The following is a 17,157-nucleotide window of genomic DNA, read 5'->3' as shown; positions in this document are numbered from 1 at the left end:
TTGCTGTGCCGCTGATCAAGTTTATGTTCAGGTCTGTTACCACTAGGAAGAAGGAGGTGTATAAAACCTGCCATTTCTCTACAATCAAAGGCTGCTACAGAAGTCAGAATATCTTGGTCGATAGGATGTGTTTTTGTGATTGTGATTAAGTACAGTGGTACCTCGGGTTACTTACGCTTCAGGTTACAGACGTTTCAGGTTACAGACTCTGCTAACCCAGAAATAGTACCTTGGGTTAAGAACTTTGCTTCAGGATGAGAACAGAAATTGTGCTCCGGCGGCACGGCAGCAGCAGGAGGCCCCATTAGCTAAAGTGGTGCTTCAGGTTAAGAACAGACCTCCGAAACGAATTAAGTACTTAACCTGAGGTACCACTGTATCTCTCTTTGATTTTAGATAAACTCAGTTTACCCACCTCTTTTATAGAAAACATTCACTTCCCTTAACACTTCCTTTAAGCCAGGCATGGCCAAACTTGGCCCTCCAGCTGTTTCGGGACTACAACTCCCATCATCCCAGGACCAGTGGGCAGGGATGATGGGAATTGATGTCCCAAAACAGTTGGAGTGCCAAGTTTGGCCATGGCTGCCTTAGTCCAGTCCGCTTCCAGTGTTCAACATTATGTGATCATTTTCCTGTGTTGCAAGGCAGACACACTTCACTATTTTTTTAAAAATAGCTACTCATTCTCATTTGCTTACAAACTTCCTTTAAAGTATCATCTAACGATGCATTGTTTTATAGAGGCTTGGAGAAGAGAAGTAGGATTTTAGCCCCATATTCACAGGTCTTAGCATTTCAGTGTGTTGGGAGAAACATCCATGCATTTATGCTGAGATGAGCATTGCTCAGTCCAGGATCACTCTCAGAGTTGTGGAACAACATGCAGACGGGTGGGCAGATGGGGACAGCGTGGCATTTGAGATCATGCAATGTGTTGAGAATGGAAAGGGATGGAGGAAGATCCTTTGAGCAGAGAACAAGAAGGTTGGATTTGCCTTGTCTTCAGCCAGTTGAATTACATTATTCACCACTACAGTTTCAGTTTTTCAACTGCAGAGTTCTTTTAATAAACATTTTTTTTATCACTGTAGGATGGAAATCTGTGCGGATACTTCGTGCTGTGAAGTCTGAGTGCGCACAGCTTTGGTAAACAGTACAGAGTGAGATTGAGTATTTGTAAAATAGTCTCTTTGGGGATAGGCTGATGAAAAACACAAAGAAACATAGCTGAAAGCCTGATGCAGAGGACATGCCAGCAGTGTAGCTGGATAAAGTAGTGGTTTAAAAGTTGGCAAGAAATGAGGCTATTCAATTAACACCTTCTTTTTTGAGTGCTCTAGACGCGTATATTGGATGAAATAATGTTGACTAGATATCGGAAAGGCAAGAAGGCTGCTTATTTGCAGCTACACTCTTCTCCACAGTGTCAAATGGTGTCTCAAGATATTAAAGGGTTGTTGGTAGGTCTTACGTTTTGTTACATGGAGTGGGAAATCTTCTGTACATCAAGTTAATATTCCAGAACAATACCTCTATTTATGCTAGTTCTCCAAAAAGTGAGGCACGTGCAGCAAAGTGATCAGTAAAGAAGAAATAGCTATTTTGACAGATCCATGCCTTTCATTTAACCCAGAAGCTACAGTATTGGAATGGACAAAGAACATATTCATGTAGCGTTTTTTAATTATTATTACTAGTACATCCCAATTTTCAGGTGGGCACAACTGATTGTTAGTTGATGACAGAAGCTGTATAGGAGACTTGTCCTAACAAGCAATAATTGTGTAATTAGGGGCTTTTAATCAAGTCATGGAATTCTAATTCATTCTTTGCCTTCATTCTGCTGAAAGTTAATATCATCCTCATTGAGTGAAATCCATCAGCAATCCTTTGTTCTCCAAACCCTTTGCAAGTGCTAGTGGTGCAGTCGACCTTTATTTACGTACAAGGCAGACAAGTGGTAAAAACTGTACTATGTCAAAAACTAATATCCAAAAGCAGTCGAAGGGTGCATCTTGTTTAATCCTTGCCACCACAAATAGCCAAAAACTGCATTCCAAAATCGTATTTTGGGGAGTGTTTCAAAAGTAAAGAAAAGTGAAATCCATTACAGGAGTTTCCTGAGCAAATGTGATATTTAAGAGCAAGAAATACGTGAAATGTTAACAAACAAGCAGTGCTGAAGGTCCCTAGCATTATGGTTTTGTAACCCTTTCTGTGTTTGATTTCTCATAGAACTGAAAAATGTAGTGCCCCATCCTTTGCAATCAGGGTCATTGACAGGGTGTGTCACACATGTAACAGGCTTTAAGCCTGCAGGGGCTCCAGACTCTTAGCTTTCATTTAAGAAAGTAAGTCATTTGGACATTTGTGAAGAAAGCTAGAAAGCAAAGCATGCAGGCACCATTCTAAGACTGTAGATGGAGTGAAGCTGGTGTTGTCAACCAGTTAATCATGAGAGAGAAAAGATGCAGAGCCCTCAAATATTTCATTTCATCCTTGCTTTACACAATCTGCCATTGTTATAAACCACCACTCCCCCCCCCATAGTCTTCATACCTACTTGCTCCCATGCTATTGTTGTAAGCCAAAAATGGCTTATCTTCTGAGTTTATGCCCATGAAACTCAGAGACGTAAGGAGTTAGGAGTCCATCATTGTTTATTGCAAAGCAATAGGTTACAGTCAGATTGTTCTGTGAAACTGCAAGCACACCCAGTGGTCAGGCAGTGATATTTATAACATTTCAAACAAAGCATTTCAATTTTCACCAATCAAATAAATCATCACCTCATTTCATGTTTAATACGCATGCGCAATAAGCACTGGCAATTTATGGTGATTCAGGTTTGATTCTCACCAATTTCTGTTGGCTAGGCTTTGATTCCCACCGTGTGCTGTTACATTGTATTAGTATGCATGTTGCGAACCTGTGTTATGTGTAGCCATTTGCACAATGTAGCAACTGTTGTTCTAGCTTTGAGCTGCATCTTTGTGATTCACATATTCCTGCCCCAGTGTGGGGGGGGGGGGCGGCAACTTGCAAAACCATCAGTTTCATAAAGCAATAGGTCACCATAACTCCTTTATTAGAAGTGCACTCTAGGATTTCCAGGGGTACACATTATCACATTTATTTTGGCCCTTTGGGCCACCACCACTATGGACACTGTTGTTGTGTAACCTGCCTTCAGTTTTGCTCCCCTGACTTCATGCAAATCCAGCATTGCGATGCATCACTACAAATCCTCCAAGGTGGGTGCACAATGACATTATTACAATTTTTATTATAGCAGAGAGATAAACTTGATATTAATATTTAGGCCTCAGCTTTCTGCTGAGGTTCTCCCCTTGTCTTTCCCCCTCACACTTCCCTTATCAGCTCCTTTTCTCTCCAGTTCCCCAACTGTCAAATTTCAACTAACTCTCCCTCACTAGCAAGTTTACTCTCAATTGACTAGAATCTCGAATCTTACTCAGTCTTTCCTATCGCCCAGAGCAAGTGGAATGAATTTGCCTGATCCAGGCCCTGCCTAATAAATTATCAAACCAATGGTTTCTCCGCTCTCAGAACCTGTCACCAAGCAGCTACTGCTGAACAGGCAACATATTAACAGTACAAGGCCCTGAACTTTGACAGTCGCAGAGGTCACACAATATATTTTCCTTCAAAGCACATGCATTGAATAATACTTTCAACATTTTTCCACACCATGTTATGAGCTAAACATGGTTGGCCATGTTTAGCCATGGAGGCACTTGTTTGGGTCAAGGGAATTCTGGCACAGCATTATCATATTATAATAATAACAACTTAGCTTTCATTGTTCTGTTGTGTTTTTCAAAATTGAGTGTGCAAGTATTCAGGACAATTGTTTTGAATACCTAGCAGTGAGTTAAAAGTTCAGGTTACTGGTGATATCTGATCTATAATACTTTTGACTTGTTATTTTTTATGTTTGGAAGAAAGGCAAGGCAAGCTACACACATTAAATTAGCCTATTTATAAAGGAGAAATAAATTCAAGTAGGATCCTAGCACAATTAGCCATGTAAAATAAAGATGATGGATAGCCTAGATGACAGACCTCCTCAAGTCCAGATGCTTTCCCTCTGAACTCACTGGACAATTATTTTCGCATTTGCCAAGGAATATTTAGTGTCTTACAATGTAATTTTAGGATTTGCAGTACTATTGTATTATTCCAGAGATTGCTATAATTCTGAGGTTATTAAAGAAAATCTGGCAGCTCTTCCAAGTGCCTTAAAAGCATTTTGTTGCAATATGAGACGTAAAATGGCCTTTCCGAGGGCATCCTTATCCTGTATCCAGATTCCCATCACATTTTTCTTAAGCGGCAACAGTCTTTGATGCTTATTCTGTCTGTTGGATCTTAATGGGATTTTCTCCCATCTACATTATGTTTGGTGGGGGGGGGAACAGAAAAACTCTAAATTATTTCTGTAAATTTGAAGAAAGCAGCGATATTCATTTTATACGTCAGTGCCAGATAATGACTGTGGTTTGTTGGCCTGACATGGCCAATGCATGTCTTGCTTCATTGCCCATTTCACTTTAAGCTGCTATTGCAATATGTATGCACTTTGCAGAAGTAGTTTAGCATAGGCACGTCTTTGAGTCGTGTCTGTGTTCATTCAGTATACCTGCGGTACATAAGCTCCACAGCATACATAGGCTGTTCTATTTATTACAAACCAATTTCATTTCAGACCTCCTCACCCCCATTTTCCCATTTACCTCGTCTGGTAATGGCAGCACGGAGGCACTGCTGTAGGTCAGCTTCCCTCCCTACCTGTGTCTTTTGAAATGCTGCTGTGGTAGCACCTCTGCACTCTGCAACATGTAGTTTTGCCAGGATTCTTGAGTTAGTTCTTTGGGTTTCAGTTAACTTGGAATCTACATCTCAGGACTCTTTAGGCATGCCTGGCCTTTGTACAAAGAACTGGGGTGCTTTTGGGAAAAAGTCAGTTTCCCGTATCTCTAATGCCTGGAATATTCCAAGATATTGTACCTGTTGTCACAAGATAAAATGGGAAAGGCAGGTGTGAGTGAAGAGGGATAGGCAAGGAGGGAGGAGTTATCATATTACAGTGGTACCTCAGATTAAGTACTTAATTCATTCTGGAGGTCCGTTCTTAACCTGAAACTGTTCTTAACCTGAAGCACCACTTTAGCTAATGGGGCCTCCTGCTGCCGCCGCACCACCGGAGCCCGATTTCTGTTCTTATCCTGAAGCAAAGTTCTTAACCTGAAGCACTATTTTTGGGTTAGCGCAGTCTGTAACCTGAAGCGTATGTAACCCGAGGTACCACTGTACAATTCTGGTTGGAAAAGAACTCATGGGGCTGTAATACTCGTCTCACTTTATAGTCCAAACAAGGACATGATGGATTTGAGTGACATCAGTAATGCCATGATTTCTTGGCATACAAAGTGAGATGAAAATGGTTAATTGAAGAGAGAATTTCATCATCTGCTGCTGTGAAAACAATGAAGGAGAGGGGAAGAGAAAATAAAGAGGGAAACACATGCTGACTATAAAACATTAACACAGGAAGAGGCTAAATACTGCCGATTGATTTTCTCTAAACTTTTTTGTGGGTATATTCAGAATTGTTTGGGATTTATAGATTCTTGGTTATGCAGAAAAAATAGAATTTCCACAAGGCAGTATGCCTGAAGTTGCTTAATAATGGAACTTTTTATGTGCATAATGCTTTCTTTAATCAACTTGCTAGGTCTGGCAGAAATATCAGCTTTGCAGAAGAATTTTATTTCTAATCTCACTTCCTGTCTCAGTGTTGAATTTGCAAGCAATTCTTTCAGATTATGCTTAGAGCAGTGTGACACACAGAGAAGTTGTCAAAGACTTCAGTGTTCAACAACAGTGGGCTGGTTGCTAAGGGAAGTGATGCTTTTGGGTGGAGAGGGCTCAGCTTCTATGTCCCGTGGTATATTTATAGCCCGTGGTATATTTTTCTGTCTACAAAATATCACAATACCATGTAATATATATTAAAGCAGAGAAACAGCCCCCCTTTTATATGGTACATCAAGTTGTGTTTCAGAGTTAATGTAAATGGTCTGTCTAAACAAATACTACCCATACGATAGAATTTGACACCTAAAACTATGTTTTTATTTTGAAATAATGATAATTGTATTTCTGTAGCCGCCTGCTCAATGGCTTTAGAAGCTAAAATGACATTTTTGCAGTTAGCTGTGTAATCTATTTTGAGTTGCACTTGTAGGTGCATTGTAAACATGTTTCCCAGTCTTTTGGCGTAGAGTGCAAAACTCAGGATTACATGCTATTTTCCCCAGACCCTCTCTTCTTGTGTGAGCCTTAACTATGGCTAATTATAATACTGTTAACTACAGTTAATGTGAATCCAGGGTTTGCTCTATTTTTTAAAAGCCAACTTTAAATCCCGATTAAAGATAAATTACGTTAACAGCTGTGGAGTCATGGGGATCAAAGCAGAATAAGAGCAAATGTTTTGTAGGATAGGAAAGGGCCTCACAAAAGTGCAAGTCTCATAGTGCTCTCTCTTCCTCATTCACACACACACACACACACACACACAGACAGACAGACACACACACACACACACACACACACACACAAACACACTTATTTAAATATGGAACAAATGAAGCTGTCTTACACCAAATCAGACCATGGCTGGCATGGTTCTCTAGGATATCAGGCAAGAATCCTTCCCTATCCTATCTGGAGATACCTGGGATTGAACCAGGGACTTTAAAAAATGCAAAACATGCGCTTTACCACTGAGCTCTGGCCCTTCTTTTAATGTTATTACACAACTGGTTAAGAGATGGGCAGTGGCTTGTGTGCACTAGTGCATGAAGTTATTTGGGGCTTATGTATTCCTCACCTTACCATAGGGTTGAACTGCAAACTTTAAAGCTCTTTTGGGGTGGGTGCTCGCAATCACCAAAATTGCAAGCCATGTAATGACATTTCTCTCTTATATATAAAATCATAAGCATGTTGTCAACTGCAGTCACAGGCAGATGGTAGTTCAGACTTCATTAAGACAACCTGCTGGGCCATCATCCTAGGCAAGGTGAGGAGAAGGAGGGATATGTAGAATAAAGGTACAGGTCCAGGAAAAGTGAGGAGAAGGGAACCAGAAGGTGGAGGAGTGAACAGGCAGACCCAGGCAAGCCTTGGAGGTATGGTGAGCTGAGGGTGAGGTTTTTTTTGAGCAAGGTATAAAAGGGACAGGGTTGGTGAGGGAATGGGGGGTAAACAGACTTGGCAAGTGAAGTGATGAGGGGTGCATCCCCTAGTTATAAATAAATGTATAAAATGAGATGTTAGTGCTTGTAATATCATTTTTTATTAGTGCTGTTAATATTCTTAATACCTGTTTCTCACAAAGGAAGCTAGTAGATTTTGAAACGGCATACCTGCATATATTCTGTTAGCTAATGAATTGATTTTGCAACTATTGCTCTTAATTATGTATGTTCTTAGGACTTCCGTTTGTGTGCATGTGTTTCCTCTGCTTCCCCCCATGTTTAGACATTGAAAATGAGCCTTATGAAAAGGAGAATTCCCCCCAGAACAACCTTTGATACGAATGTGAGTTGTGGGTTGTGCCAAAGGCTTATATTTCACATTTGCTTTAGACTCCACGTCCGAGAAACAAGCGCCTTCCTGCTTTCAACAAGACAAAGTCTGTGTTGTGGGTAAAAGGTCCTCAAGGTATTCTTGACACTGCCATTCCTAATGGTTCCTTGTCATTTGTTGATCCATATGTATGGCTATGATCCTTGACCAGCTCCCTATCTTAATAGGAACAACCTGTGATGAGAAGTATATGGAGTCTTGAGATGTATAAGAAACCCATTCATCCACACACACAAAAATTGACCCGAGGGCAGGACCACCAAGAATGTACGATAAATGAGTCCCCAGGAGTACTTCAGATGTAACAGTTCTCTTTGACTTGTTTTTACAATATTTTTTTACAACGTTCCTTATTTTATAATTTTATATATTAAGGTGAAATTGAAACTAGAGTGATGATGGCACACGTTAACATTTGGGGGGATAAATTTGAGAATCCTGGAGTGTACCCACCCAAACATTACAGATGAGAATGTACTGAAGCATTAATTCATACAAAGAGTTTTATTCTGGGTTTGTAAATTAACGTGATATTCATACTTTTCAATTTTTGTTTGAATATTTATAGGAGTTGTGTTTTAAAATCTTTGCCTCTTGTGCACCCCACTTATTTCTGAATATCTGTCGTTGGAAAGAACGAGTAACAAGTGAATATTGGATATAAAGTTTACAAATTCTTCAGCTTCTTTTTGTACACTGTATTGGAGTTCCAGAGGATGATAGCAATAAAGATCTGGTTTCTATGAAGACTTGGGATTATAAGGAACTATAAAAATAAGCTGTGTTTAATGGTCTCTGAGATTTATGAATCCAATCTCTTCCTCTGGGAACTGGACTGGCTTCGTTTTAAAACTGTAACTCTCTGATTGGCAAACGTATTTTCTCCCTATAGTCATAGATGGTATCTGATGATGCCAGAACCGAGGAGTAGTAATAAAACAAGAGGCTTTTAGTGGGGGGGGGGCACTGTTTGCTGCTAAGATACTTTTGTAAATGTAAAATTGCCACTGCCAAGCAGGCACATAAAACAGTAATGGTGAGAATCCTAAAGTGATCAGTGGAGTCTAGTTAATGGTCTGTTAATTTGTGGCAACGTAATCTCACTTGTTTGGATTGACATTCTTGTCTCTTCATGTTTTTTCCATGGGATATTGAAGACATCAAAAGTGCTTCTTTAGCTCAGCTGAGCATTTCTTTTGTTTCAAAAGAAAATATGGGATTGTATTTAACTAAGTTTTGCTCAAAATAAACCCACTGAAATGAATGAACATGACCAAGTTGGGTCCATTATTTCAGCAAGTACTTTGATAACAGCTTAGTTGAATAGCACCTGTGCGTTCTTTTTGTTTGTTGGTTTGTTGCTGGAAGCCTCAATTTCACCACAGTGAACATATAAAAAAACCTGTACGGAAGTACTTCATTTCTGTTCAATAAATGGAATTGTTAAGAGGTATTAGTAAATACATGATTACCCATTTTTGCAATGTCATTCTTGAATGATTTTTTTTTACTTCGCTATATGAAAAAGTAGAATTCCACAGACCTGCAGTAGTTCTTACGTGCATTCTTTCTCTCATGCACACAGCCAGATCCATGTACATGCATGTAAGCAGAGCATTCAACTCCATTCATTCATTCATACATACATACATACATACATACACACTCTGTCTCAACATCCCTCCTGTCTTTCCTAGAAATACCAGGGATTTTTTTAATTTATGAGAAGCAAATAACAGTTTCTGAAATGCCCAGTGAAGTTTCATGGGGATTTCATGTCTGTCCCCCTCCACAGTCACTGGATACTTCAGCAACCTGGGAAACAAATTAATACTCCATCTCATTTCTTCTTCACCCAACCTCCCTGGAAATACCAAAGATCCCTTCTCACTCCATCACACTCCTTCAGTGTGTTTCTTTCTTCCCTCTAAGCATGGAGGGAATAGATTGGGGAAGGCAGGAGAGATGCTTTATTATCTCCATTGTACAGGCAAGACAAAGAAGAAATTATTTGCAGAAGCACAGCTTCTCCCACTCCTTCTCTACTCAGACACATTCCCTCTTTGGCAGATAATGCACCATGCAATTTAGCACCCATTTTTCTAGCGAAAGGATCTGTTTCTCTCATCCCATTTCCCTTCTTGGATAATTCCATGCTAAGATTATTATACAGCTAATCCTTCAACACCTAGAACATAATTAATCAGAACCATCTGATTAAAAAAATACATTTGAAAAAACACCCAGTTTCCTATTCTAAATTGCAAACTTCATCTTCACTTAACTACTACTTGCTCATGTTGCATTATTATGTTTATCTAGTTTTAAAATCTAGAAATATGCAAGGGTTGCCTAGTCAAGTCAGTTAGTACTTTTTTTAGGATGTAGTGTGGGCTGCAGTGTCTGCATTTATCTCTGGGGAGGAAGTAATGAGAAGTTATGCAGAGTGGCTTAAGGTAGGTGGGAAGGCATGCAGTGAGAACGTGGGGGAGAGAGCAGAATGAATGTGGAGTGGTGAGAGGAAAGGCCGCAGCTGAAATGTGGGAGAAGGAAAAATGAGATGATTACTTGGGGAGGAAAAAGATAAGAGAGGGGGAGCTGGTTAAAGTGCATCAGATGGGAAAAGACAAACATACTGATGGTTTTGGTTAGTGATTTGAGACAGGAAAGGGAGAGTTGATAGAAATAAGTCGATTCGAACGACTGAGGAGGAAATAGGGAGGCAAGTTTAGGGTCTGTGAGAAGGATATGAAAACTAAGTATTTAACAGCATGGAATAGATTAGGAATATTTTAATGAAAAATGAGATTAATTAGTACTAGGTTTTCTGGCCTTTTGAAATTATTATATTAAAATTATAAATGCAAACTATAAATCAGTAGGATTGCTTGTATGCATTGTTTTCTTCATCCCCATTTAATTCCACCAGTCTTATCTTAATGGCATCCCTTCTATTTCTGGTGCTGGTCTCTTATGTAGACAAAATGGCATCATCCTAACACACCATGAAGATATTGGTAGGTTGGGTAAACCACAAGGTTTGCAGAAGTCCCCCAAAAACTCCCAATGCTGTAGGGGAAAGTGTCAGGAGCTCGTCCTACACTCAAGTAGGACCCCGGTAGAGACACATGCCCGACTGGCATGTTCCCTCCCTCCTAGTCGATTGTTCAGGAGCTTCAAAAGCTTTCTTCTGCCTGAACATCACAGCGACCGATGCCAACAGAGATCGGCACACTTAGAGAGTCTTCGCAGCTTGCGTAACAGACCTCAGCAACTCAGCATTTCGTCTAATCTACTTTATTTACATATAAACACACACGGAGCACTGCAACATGGCTCCCTCTCTCTCTAGCATCAGACAGCAAAGAGAAAGAACAAAGGATAATAGTCCCACTTCATGGAAGACAGTAACACAAACATCCTGTCTCCGTCACTTCCCACTCTGTGGAGTCAAAACATACACTGTCATGTGATAGACAACAATCCCATGACTGCAGTCACAGAGCAGGAATTCTAACAGAAAGAACCCAAGGGGTGGGGAGTCCCCAAATAGCCCAATAAGGACTGAACATTCTTATTGGCAGCAGAATGATGGTTGACTCTGGAGGGACAACATGGAAAAACAAAAACTGGGTGAGAGGTGGAATGGAAGATGGCAAGGCTGGCTAGTGAACAGGACCATTCCTTATACTTTCAGTCTTCTCTCTATTCAAACCCACAGACAACTTGTTTGAGAAAGCAAAATGAGCAGGGGAAAAAGAGGGAAATGAAATGGAAGGAAGAAAAAGGTATGGGAAGGGGAAAATAAACAATGCTTAATGATGCACCAGCATACGTGCTCATTCATTCAAAGTAAACCATTATTTGTTTTATACTATGTCATACCATGAAGCATGAACAAAGCCAATATGTTCCAAATTCTGAACTGCTTGCACAGAGGCACAACTTTTTGATATATCTTGCACAGCTTTTAGTATAGTTGGAAGTGCATAATAAAGTATTTGAAACTGTGTGGTGGAACTGTATGGTTGAAAGTACTATAATCTATTCTGGAAGAAAGATAGTTTGGAACCTTTTTCCCTTGTAGTCATCTCTTAAAAGAATAGTCCTTACACTATTTTCTTTGACAGATTTAGGATGTGCAGTTTTGGGGCACTTGAGTAAGAACCTCATAAATTAAAAACTTTATGAATGGTTGCCATAGAGCATATCCCTTTACTTTCAGTGTCTGGGAGCATTTTATGCATGTTGCAATTAAGAATAAGTTGATAAAAATGATTACACTTTTTGGGAGGAAGAAGTCATTTCCAGTCACCTGTTATTTGTAGCCCCTCTGAGGTTAAGGGACATTACAAAGCAACACTTTTCAGTTGGCTTGGCTTAATGTTTTATTTATGTCATTTCTCAGAGTTTGTGTAGATTCCAGAGAGGTTGGGGGGTCATGATGTTTCTATATTCCAGTCACTCAAGAGGATAAATATTCTATGAAATTCAAACCAAAGGGGTATGCTGAAGGCGAAACAAAAAAAAAAAAATTTGTTTAGGCTTTGGTGATTTGTTACTATTGCCATTTCCCCCCCCCCCCCTCAGCCTTTTTTTCTTGGCTAGGGAAAAGGGATATCTTTTCCAGAGTGGGATATATTTATGTCACCTGACCCAACTCCGCAGTAGCGCGCACAGTATATGAAATCTGTAAAATATATTTCAGAGCTGTATTTAAAGTTTAGGAATAACCCTATTTTTCCATTTTTTGATAGAAAATGATAGATTGTAATGAAAACTCTGCAGTAACAATGCCTAATTTAAAATTAATGCATCAATTGGTAAAAAGAAGATTAACATCCATAATGTATTTGGGTTGTTTCTTTCATTAGACCTTCTTATTAGTTTATGTGGGGCAGGATCAAGTGGAATAATAATGCAATATTGGGAATGTTTGAGTTTGTCAACTTTTCATGCATGTGAGTAGATGAGGGAGAGAGACTGTGTGTGAGAGAGATAATGAATAAGTGTGTTGGAGTTCTTTGGTTACTGGTCATATGTAGAAATACTATTTTCCATTATAACTCTTCTCTTTTTTTAATCTCCAAACATAATTACTAACTCTCTGTTTGATCATGTACTGGAAATTCATAGGTGAATTATAATTTTAATTTAGTTTAGTGGAAAGTAGACTCATAAAAAATATAGTTCCTGTTATCTACGTCTTGAATTCTCTTTGAACAATAACGGCAATGATGCAACAACATGGCTTGTTTGCTAAAGTGATATGGAATAAAGGAATCATATTGAACTTTTGTACTATGGAATATAAATTTTTGCAGGTTACGTTTGGGTGAAAGGAGGAATAGTGAGAGAATATGCAAAAGGGCACAGTTGGAAGATGGTGAAAGAGAACTGTGTTGGGGTCAGAAGTAGAAGAGTAATTAATCAAATAAGAGTTCTGAAACCCAGAATCCATGTAGCAGATAACATTATTATTGGAATCCGAGTGTCCTGTTCTGTGAAGGCGCTCATGGAGCAAAGGAGGTTGGTTGCTGCAGCACCAAGGAGTTTGCCTGTTGCCTTATTTTGTGCTCAAACTATGGCCCCACAATTGCTCTGGGGTAGAGCTGGAACTCACCATGGGGTTTGTTTTTCCGCCCCAATACCAACTCACCCATAAATTCCAGTGAGTAGGGCAGATCAATCAGGGTGGGATGGGGCTCCTGAAAGAAGGAGCAAGGCCACTACTTCCCTTTGACACCCATGCCCTTTAGGAGATGTGGGAGATAGCATGGAGCATTAGGGTGTGAAGAAGTGAGTCTTCTTCCCTCCCTCTCAATCCTCTTGCTCTTCCCTGCTTGCATGATGTGATATATTGTTTAGATAGTGAACTGTAATTCTTCCTAGGGAAATTGGCTCATAAATGTTTCTGCAGTCCAACAATTTTTGTGGGTAGCACCTTTTGGATTGTCGTTTCAAGATAACCTGCCTTTTTGTTATGCTGAGGGTTTATTGTGCTCCGACTGCACTCCCTTGTCTGATTACAATTAGCAGGTTTATTATCCCATTACAGGTCATGGGGTCATTTTTAGCCAGCTGCTATAAGAAGTTCAACTACTCCCTTCACGACCAAATTAATATTACTAAGAGTTGGCTGTTATCCTGCCTTAAAACTCCCTCTAGGAGTGTATATTAGACTCATAATTGCTGTTCCTGGTTCTTGTATAATAGATTAAAATATAACCAATAAAATTTGCAGTGTAAAGTTGTGCAATGGGCCAACAACAAAAAACTCTCCCACTGAAAGTCCAGCCCTAACTGCTTATGCAGACATTATTGAAAATCGCATTCATGTGCATAACTACAAAATCCTAATGTGTCAAGAGTTGGAAGCAACTTCAATGGTTGTAGTGTGTGAGAGGTCTTTTGGCAGTTATGCTGCAATGACTGAGGACTGTCCATAAAGTATGCCATGCTTTCAAAGACCCTTTCAACCCTGCTCTTCCTACCAGTGATATTTTAACCATCAGCCAATTCCTCCTTTGCTACCCTTCCCCTCCCTCTTGATGTACGACATACTTTAAGGCAGGCCCTTGTGTGATTGTACCTGTTTTTTTGTTTGCATTTGGGTTAAATAGATCAAACTGTAGAAAACTAGTTTGTGCTTTTTGTATAACCTTTAAAGTTAACATGCACGCACAGATAGAATAGAACAAGCCGAATATTTTCACAAATTTAAGGAGGATGCTGAGAGGAATTAAGAAAACAGATTCAAGATTAAGCTTGACACATGGGTGAAATTTTGTAGACCACTTTAACACGAACTGTTTCACATATGCAAATTTTATGTATCCCATCAAAAATGGGTTCCAGACATTTTACCCTTTCCAAAGTTAATCTTGTGAGAGGGTGATTGCCTTGCCTTTCGCCAAGCATGGGAGGCCTTTGGTGGCCAATAGGTTTCAGTCCTATACACACGTACCCTTGGAGTAAGTACTGTACTGTTGAATGCAGTAAAGCTTCCTTCTGAGTAAGCATGCCTAGATTGCACTGTGAGACTTACAGCCCATGAATTTGTCTTAATTTCTTTTAAAGCCATTTTTTAGCCATGACTACTTACCGTATATGCTGCTTCCAGAATCAGAGGCAGCATGCTTCTGACAACCAGCAGCTGGGGAAGAGTCCCTGGGTGAGGGCTGATGCTCTCATGTTTGTGGGTTTCCCAAAGACACCTCAGAATCAGAATGCTTAACTTGATGACCCTTTTTCCCTGATCCAGCATGGTGGTTCTTATGTTAAAAGAATGGTAGTAGAATCTTCCATGTCTTGTACTGAACCTCAGAAAGTTAAAGGCATGCTCTTTCCTAATATTTTTTCACCTATGCAAATGTGGCTTAAAGCTTTGTGCGACTATGTTCAGTGCCATAGCTGCATGATATGCTTGGCTGTCCACACAATGGGGATGGAATTTGTAAAAAAGTTGGAAAGGTGTACTTGTATTTCCTGGGTTGTTGTTGTTGTTGTTATTTTTATTATTTTAAAAACTATGTATTTTGCACTGAAGAAGTGGGGGCATAACCATCTCAAAGAAAAAAAATAAAACATGGGCAAATGTTGCACTAAACAGCAGATTGTTATTTTTATTTATTGGTTGAATTTCTATCATCCTTTTGCCAAGGAGCTTAGGGTAGCATTCATGGAATTTCCCCCATTTTATTTCCCAAAATTCTACTTATGGGTAATTATTGGGAAAGCTCGGACAAAGTAGGATGTGTGGAGTCAGCCAGGAGGATTTAAAACTACAAATCTCAGTGTTCTTGGCTACAAGGGAGAGCTGCTAAGCATGATAGGAAGCAAAAAAAGGAGAAATTGTTGTCCTCAGCTTTCACTTATAGCTAGTTCTTCACTTTCCCTTTGCAAGTTAAGTGTGGGCAAGAGTAGAAGTTGAAGTCCAGGAAGGCTGGGGGTGGCAAACCAAATTCCTGGGCAGAGGTAGGTTTGGTTCCTAATTGGCCCAGCTTTTCCAAAGTGCACAAGTTTGTTTGCACTTCTGATTCTACATTATGAAATTTTGAACCAAACTGACTTGCTTCAGATACCTGGGAAGATGGCCCCCTGGAACACTGGCTTTGAAAGGTTTACTTTGCTCATATCTGACGTCATTCTGGAATGCTGAAAATATGAAGCAGATCTCTGCCCTGTCACATTGCTTTAGTTTCAAAAAACAGCATTCCAGTGGTCACTAAACAGCTTACAAAGAGCTTATCAACACAGTCATGTGTTTGAAGTCTGAAAGTGCTATATTGTTTTGTGCACAATCCGCATAAGATGCACTTTCAGAACTGGATACCCACCATGCAATTTCTTAACTGTAGCGGTTTCATGACTGCCTTAGCCTACTCCTCCTCTCCTTTCAATGTGAGAATTAATATGCCTGATTATTTTGAGTTAGAGATAGGGTTAGGAGAGGAAGAACAGATCAGAAACATCTGCTGAGCACCTGTGCTCCTGGTGTGACTGGAGGAGCTGATGGAGCTGGCACTGATCCCTATTAAGCTCTAGCTTGCCTGGTAGGACAGAGTCCCAAACTGTGGCTCCCAGCTGTGGAACCTCTGGTGTCCTGCTCCTCCAACCATAGACCTGGTAGTAGGGGGAAACCAGGACCCAGAGCTTAATGGAGGCACCTCTTCTTCTTTCCCCTCTCATACCTAAAAATTGTACTAACTGAAGAGCTCTCTTGTGGAAAAACAATAAGGTTCAAATGTATTTATTAAGAGATGTGCATCTTGCTTTATTTTAAAGCAGTTTAATGCTGACAGCTCTGTCTAACAAACTTATGGAGCGTGTTGATGAAGTCGCTTAATAATAATAATAATAATTGTTGTTGTTGTTGTTTATATGCCGCCCGTCTGACGGGGTTACCCCAGCCACTCTGAGCAACTTCCAACAAATTAAACCACAATAAGACATCAAACATTAACATTTCCCTATGCAGGGAAAGGCACTTCTGCATAAATTGAGAGTTCTGCTTGGTAAAATGAGTGTTATTTACACTAAACTTAGTCTTGCTGAGGTGACCACCTTCTTCTGTTATAGAATCATCAGAATTGTAGAGGGGCCATAAGGGTCATTAGTCCAATCCTGCAAAGCAGGAGTCTTTCGCTCAATGTGGGGCTTGAATCCATGACCCTGAGCTTAAGCGGTCTCATGCTCTACCAACTGAGCTGTTTGTATAATTGAAACCTGCATCCTCACCTTATAGGTTCCGTTTTTATCTCTACATCAGAGGGATGGTTGCAGAATTCTAGTGTGACTAATGAAGGTAGATTAGAGTAAAACAACTTTGCTGCTAAAACTGGGCAAGTGACCAAGATAAGCATAGTTCTAGTAAAGGTTTGGAGAAATAGCGTGCAAGATATTCTAGACTCTCGCGTCCCCCCCCACCCCCACCCCCCATACTTGCCTTTCAACGGTTAGAATGTCAGTTCC

General features: G+C 40.0%; 1 protein-coding gene across 6 annotated transcripts in view; it reads left to right on the top strand.

Moving 5' to 3' along the window:
• QTGAL (queuosine-tRNA galactosyltransferase) overlaps positions 1-17,157 on the top strand; it is a 182,298-nt gene that overhangs the window by 87,121 nt on the left and 78,020 nt on the right. The gene's annotated exons all lie outside the window — the stretch shown is intronic.

The sequence above is a fragment of the Podarcis muralis genome, chromosome 2 (assembly GCF_964188315.1).
Source record: "Podarcis muralis chromosome 2, rPodMur119.hap1.1, whole genome shotgun sequence".
Taxonomy (NCBI): Eukaryota; Metazoa; Chordata; class Lepidosauria; order Squamata; family Lacertidae; genus Podarcis; species Podarcis muralis.
The sequence above is the reverse complement of the archived record's forward strand: the minus strand, read 5'-3'. Positions and strand labels throughout refer to the sequence as shown.